Genomic DNA, 14112 nt, shown 5'->3' on the forward strand with positions numbered 1-14112 from the left:
AGCTGCAGGACCCTCACTTGGTCTTGTTGAACCTCATGAGGTTGGCTTGGGCCCAGCTCTGCAGCCTGTGCACGTCCTGAAGAAAAGGCTGCAGAGAGACTGTTTGCAAAGGCCTGCAGGGACAGGAGCAGGGGCAATGGCTTCAAACCACAGCAGAGCAGATTGAGATTGGATGTGAGGAACAAGTTCTGCACCAGGAGGATGGTGGAACACTGGCACAGGTTGCCCAGGGAGGTGGTTGAGGCTCCATGCCTGGAGCTATTCAAGGTGAGGCTGGACAGGGCTCTGGGCAACCTGATCCAGTGGAGGATATCCCTGCTGACTGCAGGGGGTTAGGCTGGGTGAGCTTTGGAGGTCCCTTCCAACCCAGACCATTCTGTGACTATGAATCACTGGATCCACAGAGCATCTGAGCCCAAGAGCAGGGAGAAGGCAGGAAGCAGGAATAGGAACTTACTGGACTGTGGTTCTCTGATCTAGACTTACTCCATCAGGGCAGAGGGTCTCTTTCAAACATGCCCTGACCCCAGACCACCAGCAGATTGTTTCTATCTACCATGGAAAATTACCCTGAGCCAGCAGCTATGGAAGATGAATCAGGGTCTTGCAGCCTTGCTGCCAAGCATTCTCATTTCATAGGGAAATGTGAGCTGATTCCAGCTGCTCGATCTGGAGCTGAACTTACTGAACATTACAGCAGGAAAGAGCAGCTTCTGACACAGACCATGGGGAGCAGCAAGACCTTTGGTCAGGGTTTTTACTGGGGCATTATTCCTGCTGTCAGACAGGACCAACCTTCCCCAAAAAAGAGAGAGTTTGAGTGTGACTGCAGAGAACTGCTGCTTTCTGCTGGAGCTGCAGAAGGTTTTACACCATCCAAAACCACTTTATGATGCCAATAACATAAAGCACACAGTGCACCACTTCCAACCCCTTACTGCTGTCAGCACTGTGCTGTGCTTTTCCTTAAGGCTTATATTGGTGTGCAGCTCTGCTCAGAATTCACATTAACTACCTTCTTTCTGCAACAGAAAAGAGAGTCTTCCTTCCTTGCACACGGCAAGAGCTGATTGCCCAGATGACCACAGAACAATCCTCATCCTCTGTCACAGCCAAGCTGCCAGGCAAGCCTTGCTGGAGCAGATTTCCACTGGCTGTGCTTCCTCTCCCCACAGCCCTTTCTGGCTGCAGGTTATCCCGGGTGGCACAAGTTAGCCAAGGCTGCTGTGTGTGTGGTGAAGGCTGGGGGAGTGTGCACAAGGTAGGAGAGCAAAGCTCTCTGGATGCTAAGCAATGGGGTTTTTGGTTATATTTAGGAGAGAGAGAGAGAAGGCTTCTGCCTCTTTCCATAGCACATTACACAGGAGGTTCCACCCCAACACTCCACCTCTTTACTGTGAGGGTGACAGAGCCTGGAGCAGGCTGCACAGAGAGGTTGTAGAGTCTTCTTCTCTGCAGACTTTCACAACTCACCTGGCTGTGTTCTTGTGTGCCCTGCCCTGGGTGACCCTGCTCTGGCAGGGGGTTGGGCTGGATGACCTCTGGAGGTCCCTTCCAGCCCCTGACATTCTGTGACTCTGTGGCTGTTGTAGGTGGAACACATGGTTAGCAGCAATGGGATACCCCTCAAAGGCTATGAAGAGCTGTCAGCAGCTTTCACTGAATGCTGTGACAGTTCCAGAGTACTGCAAATCACAGAATCACCAAGGTTGGAAGAGACCTCAAAGATCATAGAGTCCAACCTGTCACCACAGACCTCATGACTAAACCATGGCACCAAGTGCCACATCCAAGCCCCTCTTGAACACCTCCAGGGATGGTGACTCCACCACCTCCCTGGGCAGCACATTCCAACGGCTAACAACTCTCTCTAGGAAGATCTTTCTCCTCACCTCCAGCCTAAACTTCCCCTGGCACAGCTTCAGACTGTGTCCTCTTGTTCTGGTGCTAGGTGCTTGGGAGAAGAGACCAACCCCCTCCTGTCTGCAACTACCTTTCAGGTAGTTGTAGAGAGCAATGAGGTCTCCCCTGAGCCTCCTCTTCTCCAGGCTAAACAACCCCAGCTCCCTCAGTCTCTCCTCACAGGGCTGTGCTCCAGACCCCTCCCCAGCCTCATTGCCCTTCTCTGGACACCTTCAAGTGTCTCAATGTCCTTCTTAAACTGAGGAGCCCAGAACTGGACACAAGACTCAAGGTGTGGCCTAACCAGTGCTGAGCACAGGACACAATGACTTCCCTGCCCCTGCTGGCCACACTATTCCTAATGCAGGCCAGGATGCCATTATCCCCCTTGGCCACCTGGGCACACTGCTGGCTCATGTTTAGGCAGCTGTCAATCAGCACCCCCAGGTCCCTTTCTGCCTGGCTGCTCTCAGCCACTCTGACCCCAGCCTGTAGCTCTGCCTGGGGTCGGTGTGGCCAAAGTGCAGCACCTGGCACTTGGATGTGTTGAATGCCATCCTGTTGGACTCTGCCCATCTGTCCAGTTGGTCGAGGTCCCTCTGCAGAGCTCTCCTAGCCTGTAACAGATCAACTCCTGCCCCCAGCTTGGTGTCATCTGCAAATTGACTGATGATGGACTCAATCCCCTCCTCCAGATCATCAGTGAAGATATTGAACAGCTTGGGGCCCAGCACTGATCCCTGGGGCACACCACTGGTGCCTGGCTGCCAGCTGGCTGTGGCACCATTCACTACCACTCTCTGGGCTCAGCCGCCAGCCAGTTCCTAACCCAGCTCAGAGTGCTGCTGTCCAAGCCAGGGGCTGACAGCTTGGCCAGGAGTTTGCTGGGGGGGGGACAGTGTCAAAGGCCTTGCTGAGGTCCAGGCAGACTACATCCACAGCCTGCCCCACATCCACCAGGCACTCACCTGGGCATGGAAGGAGATCAGGTTGGTGAGGCAGGACCTGCCCTTCCTGAATCCATGTTGGCTGGGCCTGATCTCTTGGCCATCCTTCAGGGGCACAATCAAACAATCAAGGATTGTAGTCACTTCTGGATCAAACCCCTATTGCACAGCTACTAAGTGCTAATTGCTTAAGAAAAAAGCCTTTGGGGGGTTAAATTACCTTGGAAGGGAAGAAGAGAGGAGGGATTTTGCTCATCCCCACCCTGACCAGCCAAGGACTGGATCTGATCACCCTGTTTGGAAAGACCTCACTGAGCTGGGCAGAGCAGTAAGGGACTCTCCAGTCTGGTTATCCTCCTGAGGTGTGTTAGAGTGAGGATCTGCACTAGAAGATAAGAAGAAACAGATAAGCTGTCTTAGCTGTCTGTAGGTTATTGCACCATGAAGGTGGCAATGCCTGGCTGTGCTCTTAGCTGATGGCTGTGCTTGTTGGGACTGTGATTATAAGCTATAAACAGCTCTGCATCATAAATCTTGAGACATCCTAACTTAGCAGGGTTCAGTCAGGTCACTCAGAATGCATCCAAGCAAGCTGTTGTGGTGGCAGCACAGCACCAACCAGCACCAACCACTTTGGCTGTTGCACTACCCAAGCAAAATCAGGCCCCACACAGCTTCAGCTGGAGATGGCATTTTAAGAATGGAGGAGGCCTTCAGCTGAATTATAGCAAATTTCAATGTCAGTTTCTCCGCTTTTTTAAAGCCAGATCCATTCCATCTTCACTGCAAACTCAGATTACCAAGGTATGTGACCTACCTCAGGCGTGCCAGTGTACAGCTGAAGGAAACAAGGTGCAGGAGTCACATCCTGCATGCCAAGAGAACCACATTAGCCTGTAACAGAGTAAGCTGGGGATGGAAACCTCCTACTGATATTGTACAAAACTAAAAGACAGACTGAGAGCTGGGCACAGAGGAACCTGATGAGGTTCACCAGGGAGAAGTGCACAGTGCTGCACCTGGCAAGGAAGAATAAACTGCAGCACTACAGACTGGGAGGTGATCAGAGAATCATGGAATCAATAAGGTTGGAAAATACCTCAGAGATCATTCAGTCCAGTCCATCACCCAACACCTCCTGACAATTAAACCATGGCACCAAGTGCCACATCCAATCCCCTCTTGAACACCTCCAGGGATGGTGACTCCACCACCTCCCTGGGCAGCACATTCCAATGGCCAATCTCTCTGTGAGGATCTTTCTCCTCACCTCCAGCCTAAACCTCCCCTGGCACAGCTTGAGACTGTGTCCTCTTGTTCTTGTGCTGGGTGCCTGGGAGAAGAGACCAACCCCCACCTGGCTCCAACCTCCCTTCAGGTAGTTGTAGAGAGCAATGAGGTCTCCCCTGAGCGTCCTCTTCTCCAGGCTAAGCAACCCCAGCTCCCTCAGCCTCTCCTCACAGGGCTGTGCTCCAGACCCCTCCCCAGCCTTGTTGCCCTTGATCTGCTGGAGAGCAGCCCTGTGGAGAGGGACCTGGGAGTGCTGGTGGGCAGCAAGTTCTGCATAGGACAGCAATGTGCCCTGGGGGCCAAGAAGGCTAAGGGAATCCTGGGGTGCATTCAGGGGAGTGTGTCCAGCAGAGGCAGGGAGGTTCTCCTCCCCCTCTGCTCTGCCCTGGTGAGACCTCACCTGGAATATTGCATCCAGCTCTGGGCTCCCCAGTTCAGGAGGGACAGGGATCTGCTGGAGAGAGTCCAGGGGAGGCCTGCAAGGATGCTGAAGGGACTGCAGCACTGCCTGGGGAGGAGAGGCTGAGAGCCCTGGGGCTGTTCAGTCTGGAGAGGAGAAAACTGAGAGGGATCTGATTAATGTCTATCAATAGCTGAGGGCTGGGGGTCAGGAAGAAAGGGACAGGGACAGCCTCTGCTCACTGTGCCCTGGGATAGGACAAGGGGCAAGGGATGGAAACTGCAGCACAGGAGGTTCCAGCAGTTTGGGCTGGGTGCCCTCTGCTGTGTTCATACGTGGGGTGCTTCCTGTGTCCAGAAGTCCAGCCCAGTGGGTGGACACAGGAAGCCAGGTATTTCATACCATCATTCTCTGTGCCACTATAACATCTCAGTAGGGGTTCTGGCACTTCCTCTTTCTTCCCTTGCCACCACCCAGTAACTGGGGGAGATGTCTCCTGGCCTTGCCCTGGCTAGGCCTAAGGCCACAGGGGGATGGGCAGTCTCAGATCTGGCCAGCTGAGACTAGCCTAGCAGTGGGGGGGGGGGGGGGGGGGAAGGAGGGGTTGTGGGGCTCTTGGGTGTACCCTCAGGTGGGGATGGGATGTTTCTGGGTCTGCTTTGGGGTTTCTTCTGTCACTGTGCTTCTGGCTCCCTGTACACACTCACCGCTTTCCATTTAAACTTTCCATCACTTTTGCAATCCCTTTGTCTGAGTTGTTATTTCTGCCCGTGCTGGGGAGGGGGTCTGCCTCAACCCATCACAATGAGGAAGAACCTCTTGACTGTGAGGGTCCCAGAGCCCTGGAGCAGGCTGCCCAGAGAGGTTGTGGAGTTTCCTTCTCTGGAGCCTTCCCATCCCTCTCTGGATGTGTTGCTGTGTGACCTGTGCTGGATTCTATGCTTCTGCTCTGGCAGGGGGTTGGACTGGAAGCTCTCCAGAGGTCCCTTCCAACCCTTAACATCCTCTGATCCTGTGAACAAACAAAAAACCCCCACCCCCACCCCCCACCCATTCTAAGATAGAAACCACACAGAAGATAACCTTTCACAGGCTTTATGCTTGTGTCTTAAAAACGATGAGCTTGGTGCTGCTCTACAGTTTGGCTCCTGGGGTCATACAGCTTTCTGCATCACTCTGGCTGGAGGTGCCCCTGCTCACTGCAGGGAGCTTGGACAAGATGGCCTTTGAGGGTCCCTTCCAACCCAATGCAATCTGTGGAGCTGTGGTTTGAAGACCTGCACCAGGTTTTCCTAGAACTCTGAATTCAGATTAACTTTCCTGATCAGGATCAACTCTTTAGAAGCTTTTAAACAGCAGCCTGAAGAGCTAATTAAATCACTTTTGGAGGGTCCATGGAGAACCTGGCTGGATACCTTTCTCTCCTCTTTGTGTGCTCTGCACACTGAAGCTTCTCAACTGACCAGTTCAGTTCAACTCATCTCCAAACCTAAGCTTCCAAACAGGGGTTCAGGGCCCTCAACAGCATGTTTCATGAGAGCAGCACTTGTTCTTTCCCTCTCCATAGACTCCTCTGGGTTCTCCAGCTCTCACCTGGAGTCTGAGTCAGCCTCTAGTTCTGTTTTCTCAAAGACCAAAACAGAAAAAGTGACTTTTGAGGGCAGAACTTTAGGCCTGGCTGGAGTGGTTGGTTAGCTGCACACAGCCATTTGTACCAAAAACATAAAAGAGAGGGGAAAAAGACAACTGAGGTAGAGGAGCAGGGAGAAAAAACAGTCCAAGAGAGGTCACCTACTCCAGCTGGCTGCTCTGAAGCAGGCTCATCAAATCATGGAATACTCCTGCCAAGTTACTTGTTGCTGCAGCCTGTTCCCCAAAGACCTCCAGTGGATAATCCGCGTCTCACAGTGCAGGCCATGGGCAGAGCTCTCCTGCAGGACGCTTCCCTCACACCCCAGGGGCCTCTGCTGCCAGGATTTGGTGAACATAGAAAGGGATTTCTTCTGTCTCCCAGATCAGGCTGAGCCCCTCGCTTGGTTAGCTTCTGCAAGCTGAGCTCTGAAGATTCCCGACAATTTCAGTCCTAGGAGAGCATTCTGAGCTGTTCCCCGAGGAACACATCATCAAGGACAACACTGTAATGGGCTCCTAAATTGTTTCCCTTAGTCATAGGCTTGAAATAACAATTAGAAAGAGGTAGAAGGAATAGTAAAAGCATTAGACAAATGTAACAGAGATGCTTAGACACTGTAAAAGCCAAGGGAGAGCATAATTACAGACCATTCCTCACTGAGGGTGTGAGTCACTAGAGAAGACTAAAAAACACTTTAAATATATATAGTTAGCTGTTCAGTTGATAACAATAATAATAATTACCAAAAGAAAGAACCTCAAACACCTTGGGGCTCCTCTCCTCAGATACTTGTGATTCCTAAATCCGGGAATGCAAACAGAAGGTCACATCCTCAGGCAGTGCAGCAGAGTGTGGTGATTTATCTATCCCAGTGGCAAAGCTGCCGCTCCAGCAGCAGGGCAGCCAGGCTCTGGGACCAAGCATACCTGCACACCCAAGGGGTGGTGAGAGAGGAGAACAGGCTGGACATCCAGCTTGTCCTGAAGTGTGCATGGAATCCATCCAGCTGGGCAGCCTGGGAACAGCCTTGTATCCCAGCAACACTGAGGGTGGCGGTCATCTGAGGCAGCAGCCTGCAGAGCTGCTTCCCATAGAAGCAGGCTGGCAAAGGCCTCTCTGCACCTACAGGAGATCCCTGCAAGCTCAGTATGGCACAGCATGCTTTATGCTCAGCTACAGACGTGGTTCTAGGCTGAGATCTCAGCTGCCTGGGAAGGTTGCAAGGTGCTGTTCCAGACACAGAGCCACAGTACGAGGACACCACAGCAGCAGGACTTAGATATTTTGGGGCTTTTGCCCAGCACCTAAGAAAGGGAAAGAAGAGGGGAAAAAAAAGACATTATGTGTTGGGAAGGTAGAGGTCAAGGTCACAACCTGGTGGCCAAAGTAAAGAGATGTCTGAAAACTCTGCCTGTACCAACACTCCTGTGCAGCCTGTTTACAGCCTTTCAGCTATGGAGTGAAGCATGGGTGCTGGAGCACGTTACTGCATCACAGCTCATAAAGCCATGGGCAAAGGGGCACACCCCCAGCCTGAAAACACCTCACCTGACAAGGAGCAAGGAGTTGTAATGGTGAAAGACACTGCTCATAACAAGCTGTAAGGCAGTTGAGCCATGCAGCTGCCTGGGGCAGCAGCAGCTGTGGGCACTGCCAGCTGCAAAGCACTGGGAGCTGCAGGGTGCCAGCCGCGTGCCCAGCACACTCTCATCTTGTGCTGGGTTGGTTCCCTGGAAGACACAACCACTGATGTGGGAAGCCAGGAACTTGCTCATCCTTGTCTGGAAACTCTGCCTCTTTCCTTCACCAAGTGCAGAAGACATTCCCATATATTCTGGGTGCCATCCCAGCCCTCAAGCCTGGCCTGCCCCACTGCGCACTCACTTCAAGTCTCCACTGCTGCCACGTTTCTTACACCTCAGCCGATGGTTTCTGCTGGGGGCTGTTTTGGTGTGTAGTGCTGCCTGATGCAATCTGTTGTAAACTACTGAAAGCTCTCCTTCAAGCCATGCAGTGAGGCTCTATCACACCATGGACATTTCTTGCACTGCTGCCTTTTTCCTGTTGTTTGTGCCACAGATTTGATCTTCCGTGGGTACAGCTGCTGGTGAAGGGGAGGGATGCTGTAACACTGCAGCACCCAGTTAGGACAGCTCTCCATCTCTGTGCTGTAGGAGCAGAAGTGCAAGCCACAGAGCGTGCTGTGCTTCCATGGGCTGTGGTGGAATTCCTAGAGCCTTCCTCATCAAAGAACATCCAGCATTACACTGTAGGACCAGAAAGTCCCTTGGAACGAGCATCAGGAGGTTTCTAGTCCAACATCCTGTCAAAGCAAGGTCAAGGCTGAGTTCAGATGAGGTTGCTCTGGGCATTACCCAGACATCCCTAAGGACAGAGATTATACAACCCCACTGGCTCCTTATGCAAGTGCTAATTATCCCCACAATGAAAAATATTTTCCTTATGTGTAATTGGAACCTCCCATTTATGACCATGGCCTCTTGTTTTCTCCTTGTGCCCCTAAGGAAAGCTGTTCTTGCTAACCACATCAAAGGAAAGACCTCTGCTATGTTTCCTTCTCTCCTCCAGGCTGAACAGGTCCAATTCCCTCAGTCTCTCTTCTTAGTTCATGTGGTACAGCTCCTTGACCATCTTAGGGCCCTTTCACTAAGCTAATTCAAGCTTATCAGCACCAGTGGGGCCCAAATGAGACACCAAATTCCATCTCATAAGTGCAAAGTAAAGAGAGAAAAACTCCCTGTACTTGATCTGCTGCTGCTGGTGCTGCTGGTAGCAGGCAGCACACTGCCTGTCTGCATCCAAACCAGGCTGTAATGCTGACTCACTCGGAACGTTCTGTTTCTCAGAACAACCAATTCCTTTTCAGCAGGCTGCTCTCCAGCCAGCCCTCAGCCTGCTCTGGTACAGAGGGTTAGTTCATATTTGACTTTGCTGGAGTCATGAGGCTGCCGTTGCCCCTTTCTTCTGGCCTGCTGAGGTCCCTCTGTAAGTGGCCCTGCCCTTCAGCACATCAGCTGTGCTGCCTGGTCTGGTGTCATCTACAGACTCAATGAAGGTTCATGCCACCTCCTCCTCCAGGTCACTGACAGATACACTGAACTGGACACAGCTCAGCACAGATGGACCTCCACGTGTAACCTGTCTCCAGGCTGAGCACAAACTGCTCTTTGAGCCCAAGGATTTCATCAGTCTTTGACTCCTCTCCTAGTCTGGGCTCTCCCTGGGTAATATCTAGACCAACACATATCTAGACCATAACTCTTGAAGCCTCACTTTGGACAGAAGGGTGCTGTGAGAGGCTGTGTGCAAAGCCCTGCTAAGGTCAATGTAGATACCTGTTGCTCTCTCATCCCCCCAGCCCTCGCTGTTGCTGCACAGAGGGCAATCAGGTTGGCCGAGCATGAGTTACCCTAAGGAAACAGGCTGCTCCTAATCACCTCCTGCTCCTTTATATGCCCAGAAATACCTTCCCAGCAGATGTGCTCCATGATCTTTCTAGGCAGAACTGAGGCTGCCCAGCCTGTTGCTGTCTCTCTTGCCTTTATCTGGGGGGATATGTGCTCCATCTGCATTCGCCCAGCAGCAGGGATCCCACCAGCCATCTCCACAGCCTTTCACGTGTCCTTGCCATGGCTTTTTGAAAAGAGCTGTAGAACAAACACATGTTTGGCTTCAGAGCAGTTATCTCATTAGGAGGAGATGAATCGTTTGCAGTCTTTCCACCCATAGAGACCTTAAGCTGCTCCTTCTTCTGCTAATGGCAGCTTTTCTTACAATGCCTTTAACAATCTAAGTCTACATCCAAAGAAAATTTTCCATCCTGCCTTTGTTTATGTGGATAAAATACCTGTTTGAAGGTCCACCTCAGAAGCCACTCACAAAGCACTATAAAGCAACAATTCCTTACCATCACCTTTTGTGAGCCAGAGCTGCTTAATGCAGCTGGTTGCTGCTCACATCCTGACCAGCTCATTCATCAGCAAAATCACCAAGCTGACAAGAAAACACAGCACACAAATGCAGCTCCAGCAGATGTTGCCTTCAGCACTGCAGCAATTCCAAACTTGTGGATGATACCAAACTGGAGGAGTGGCTGACACCACTCTGCTGCCCTTCAGGGTGTGCTGCCCTTCAGGGTGTGCTGCCCTTCAGTGTGACCTGGACAGGATGGAGAGCTGAGAGGAACCTCATGAAGTTCAGCCAGGGCAATTGTAGGGTCCTGCACCTAGGGAACAATAACTCCCCTTGCACCAGCACAGATGAGGGATGACCTGCTGGGAAGCAGCTCTGAGGAGAAGCTCTTAGGGATCCTGGGGAACAAGATCACCATGAGCCAGCAATGCGCCCTCATGGCCAAGAGGGCTAACTGTATTTGAGGATGCATTAAGAGTGCAGCCAGCAGGTCCAGGGAGATTCTTCTCTCCCTCTGCTATGCCCTGGTGAGGCCACACCTTGATTATTGTGCCCAGTTCTGGGCTCCCCAGTTCAAGAGAGTCCAATGAAGGGCCACAAGGACAATTAGAGGACAGCAGCATCTCTTGTGAGGAGAGTCTGAGAGAGCTGGAACACTTCAGCAGGAAAAAAAGGAGATTGTGAGGGGATCTTATAAATGCATAGAAATATCTAAAGGGGGGAGGTCACAGAATCACAGAATGATGATAGGGATTGGAAAGAACCTCTGGAGATCATCTAGTCCAACCTCCCTGCCAGAGCAGATTTGTCTGCAGCAGGCTGCACACAGCTTTGAATGACTCCAGAGATGGGAGTCCACACCTCTCAGGGCAGTCTGTTCCAGGGCTCCACCACCCTCATAATAAAGAAGTTCCTCCTCATGTTTAGATGGAACTTCCTATGTTCAGGTTTGTGCCCTTCACCCCTTGTCCTGTCACTGGGCACCACTGAAGACAGCCTGGTCCCGCTCACCTGACACCCACCCTTGAGGTATTGATCAGCACTGATAAGATGCCCCCTCCTTCTACTCTTCTCCAGGCTAGAAAGCCTCAAGTCCCTCAGCCTTTCTCCAGAAGTCAGATGTCACTCATCATCTCTGTAGCCCTTTGCTGTACCCTCTCAAGCGGTTCCCTGAGGTCCTTCTTAACCTGGGGAGCCCAGAACTGTTCACAGTCCTCCAGATGTGGCCTCTCCAGGGCAGAGTGGAGGGGGAGGAGAAGAGATCTTAAGTATCAAGGCAAAGGGTTGCTTAGGTGCAAAGTTCAAAGCAAAGGCCACAGGAGTAGCTGTGCAGCTGAGCAGTGTGTGACAAGCTGCCTTGTGAGCAAAACCAAAATCACCCAGAGAGAGAAAATGTTTTGTAAAGGCCTGAATAAACTGATCCTGAAAGCTTTTCTCCCTAGCATCAGGTGATAGGAGAAGAAATGTCTGAAATAGTGCCAGGAGAGGGTTAGGTTGCAGATGAGGAAAAATTTCTCTTCAGAAAGAGTGGTCAGGAATTGGATCAGGCTGCCCAGGGAGGTGGTGGTCCCTGGAGGTGTTCAAGAAACCTTTGGGCATGCTGCTTTGGGGCATGACTTAACGGCCCTGGTGGTGCTAGGGTGATGGTTGGACTGGATGATCTTGGAGGGCTTTTCCAACAGAAACAATTCTATGATCCCTCAGCCTGCTGGCCACACTCCTCTTGATGCACCCCAGGATGCTGTTGGCCTGCTTGGTCACACATGCAAGGACAGAGAAAGAAACTCCCATCCAGCTGAGCAGCTGTGGCCAGCGCACTGCAGATCTGGTACCGACAGACCAGCACCTCCAGGTACCTGCACAGGAACCTGTGCACAGGAGCAGCCCCAGCTGGGGCTGGGAGCAGGTACTTAAGGCACCTTAATGCAAAGAAGCACACCTTCCAGGGCAGCCTGGCTGCTTTGCCTTTGCCTCACAATAACCTGGTGGATGAAGGAGATGGACACAGAGGGGCGGCAGCAGCAGAGGCAGAGCAGCAAAGAGGCAGCAGCAGCAGCCCCAAGATACCTGTCCCTAGGCAAGAACTGCTTGCAGATTCTGGGCTTGCTCTGTCACAAGCTTCCCTGTGGCCCTGTTTCACCTAGCAGCTGTCTCAGCTTAAGGAGCTAGACAGGCTCTCTCCCTCTTCTCAGAGCCCCCATTTCTGACCCAATGTAATGCAGCTCACCAGCTCCAGGACCCTGCCAAGGCTGCTCAAGGCCTCAGTCCCCCACATCACAAAGATCAGGGAGCAGCATCAGGAAGGGAGCAGGAAGAGTAGAAAGGGAAAAGGGGAAAGGAGCAGCTTGTGCTGTCCCCTTATAAATGGGAGATGCAGGCATTCAGGGAATGAAATAACAGAAGTTACACTTTCCAGGAGCTATCCAGCCTCTGGAGGTCTGCACTCTATGGTTTGTTAAAGGCACCCCATGTCAAACCATGACAACAGCTGAGAGCAGTTTTGAACTAGTTCTACAGCAGCACAGCTGAGTCCCTTTAAAACTTAAGGCAGAGAAATTAACAACACTGCAGACAGCTTCAATTTGTTGCAGGAGGATCTGCTCCCTCAGAGCAGCATGCCAGAACTGGCTGGGGCACTGAAAGCACAGAAATGCTGAAGCCACCTTTACAGAATTGCCTGGGGGCACAGGAATTAATGACTCTCGCTGTTATGAGTTCATTTTGTCTTCAACTGTTTAATTTTCCCCTTTTTGACACAGAGATGTTTGTATTTTGAGTTCATAATTATTGCTCTTAATTTCTACCTAAATGCAATATCCTTCCCTCTGCCCATTCACATGGGATGTCAAGAGCTATGACAGCAAGCAATGAACCAGCCATTAGCAAGGAAATGAGACACTGCCTGGTGTCTGTAGAATCACAGACTCACAGCATATATCTGGTTGGAAGAGACCTCCAAGCTCATCCAGTCCAGCCCCTGATGCAGCACTGCAGGGTCAGCACCAAAGCATGTCCCTAAGCACCAGCTCCACAGGCTGCTGGAACACCCCCAGGGATGGGGACTCCAGCACTGCCCTGGGAAGAACATTCCAATGTCTGAGAGCCCTTCCAGGGCAGAAATATTTCCTAACATCCATCCTGAACCTGGGGCAGATTGGAACCATTGCCTCTGCTCCTGTCCCTTACCACCAAGGAGCAGAGGCTGTCCCCTCCTCACTGCTACCTCCTTTCAGGGAGCTGGAGAGAGCAAGGAGGTCTCCCTCAGCCTCCTCTTCTCCAGCCTGAACACCCCCAGCTCCCTCAACTGCTCCTCATAGGCCATATGCTCTAGGCCCTTCAGCATGTGTCAGCACATCATCTACATTCCAGATCTCCTGTAAAGAAGAGAAAAAATGGCTGCAAAGGGTACAAAAGTATTACCCTCTCCTACCACCTTGCACTAGGATGGATTTGGGACACATATACACAATCCCCCAAATCTTAATGTTCTCTTGTTTAAATATCAAATGTTTGCTTTCTTCTTCTCTGTTCTTTGGCCTGAGGGTTGGAACCCCTGTTCTGAAATTCCAGCAGGGCCAACAGCAGGGCTGCTTCTAAGATTTTGCCAAGTCTCTGTTTTGCTATAAAAACTTAAAGACATAACTCTGTTGATGCCCAGTGAGCTCCTAGGTCTCTGTTCCAGCTGTATTTACACTGTGGTGGGTTGAAGTTTCCCCCCAGCATTAACTTACCACAGACTAACTCAGTATGAAGCAAATGAAGTTGTATTTACAAGCAGAACTACGCTCTGCAACGGAATGCAATGAATAGGTACAAAATATGCAGCAGTTACAATGTTCTACAGATATTTACAAGTAGCAAACAACACAGAAACCCCCCTGGCCCCCAAAAGAGAGAGCAGGGAAGGTGCTCCACTGTGTGTTCCCCCCCCCCCCCCAAGCCAAGGGAAAAAAGGAGTTGAGAGGAAGGAATGTTAGTTCTTAGCTTTGAGGCCAGCCAGAAGCATT

The sequence above is a fragment of the Dryobates pubescens genome, chromosome 1 (genome assembly GCF_014839835.1).
Source record: "Dryobates pubescens isolate bDryPub1 chromosome 1, bDryPub1.pri, whole genome shotgun sequence".
Taxonomy (NCBI): Eukaryota; Metazoa; Chordata; class Aves; order Piciformes; family Picidae; genus Dryobates; species Dryobates pubescens.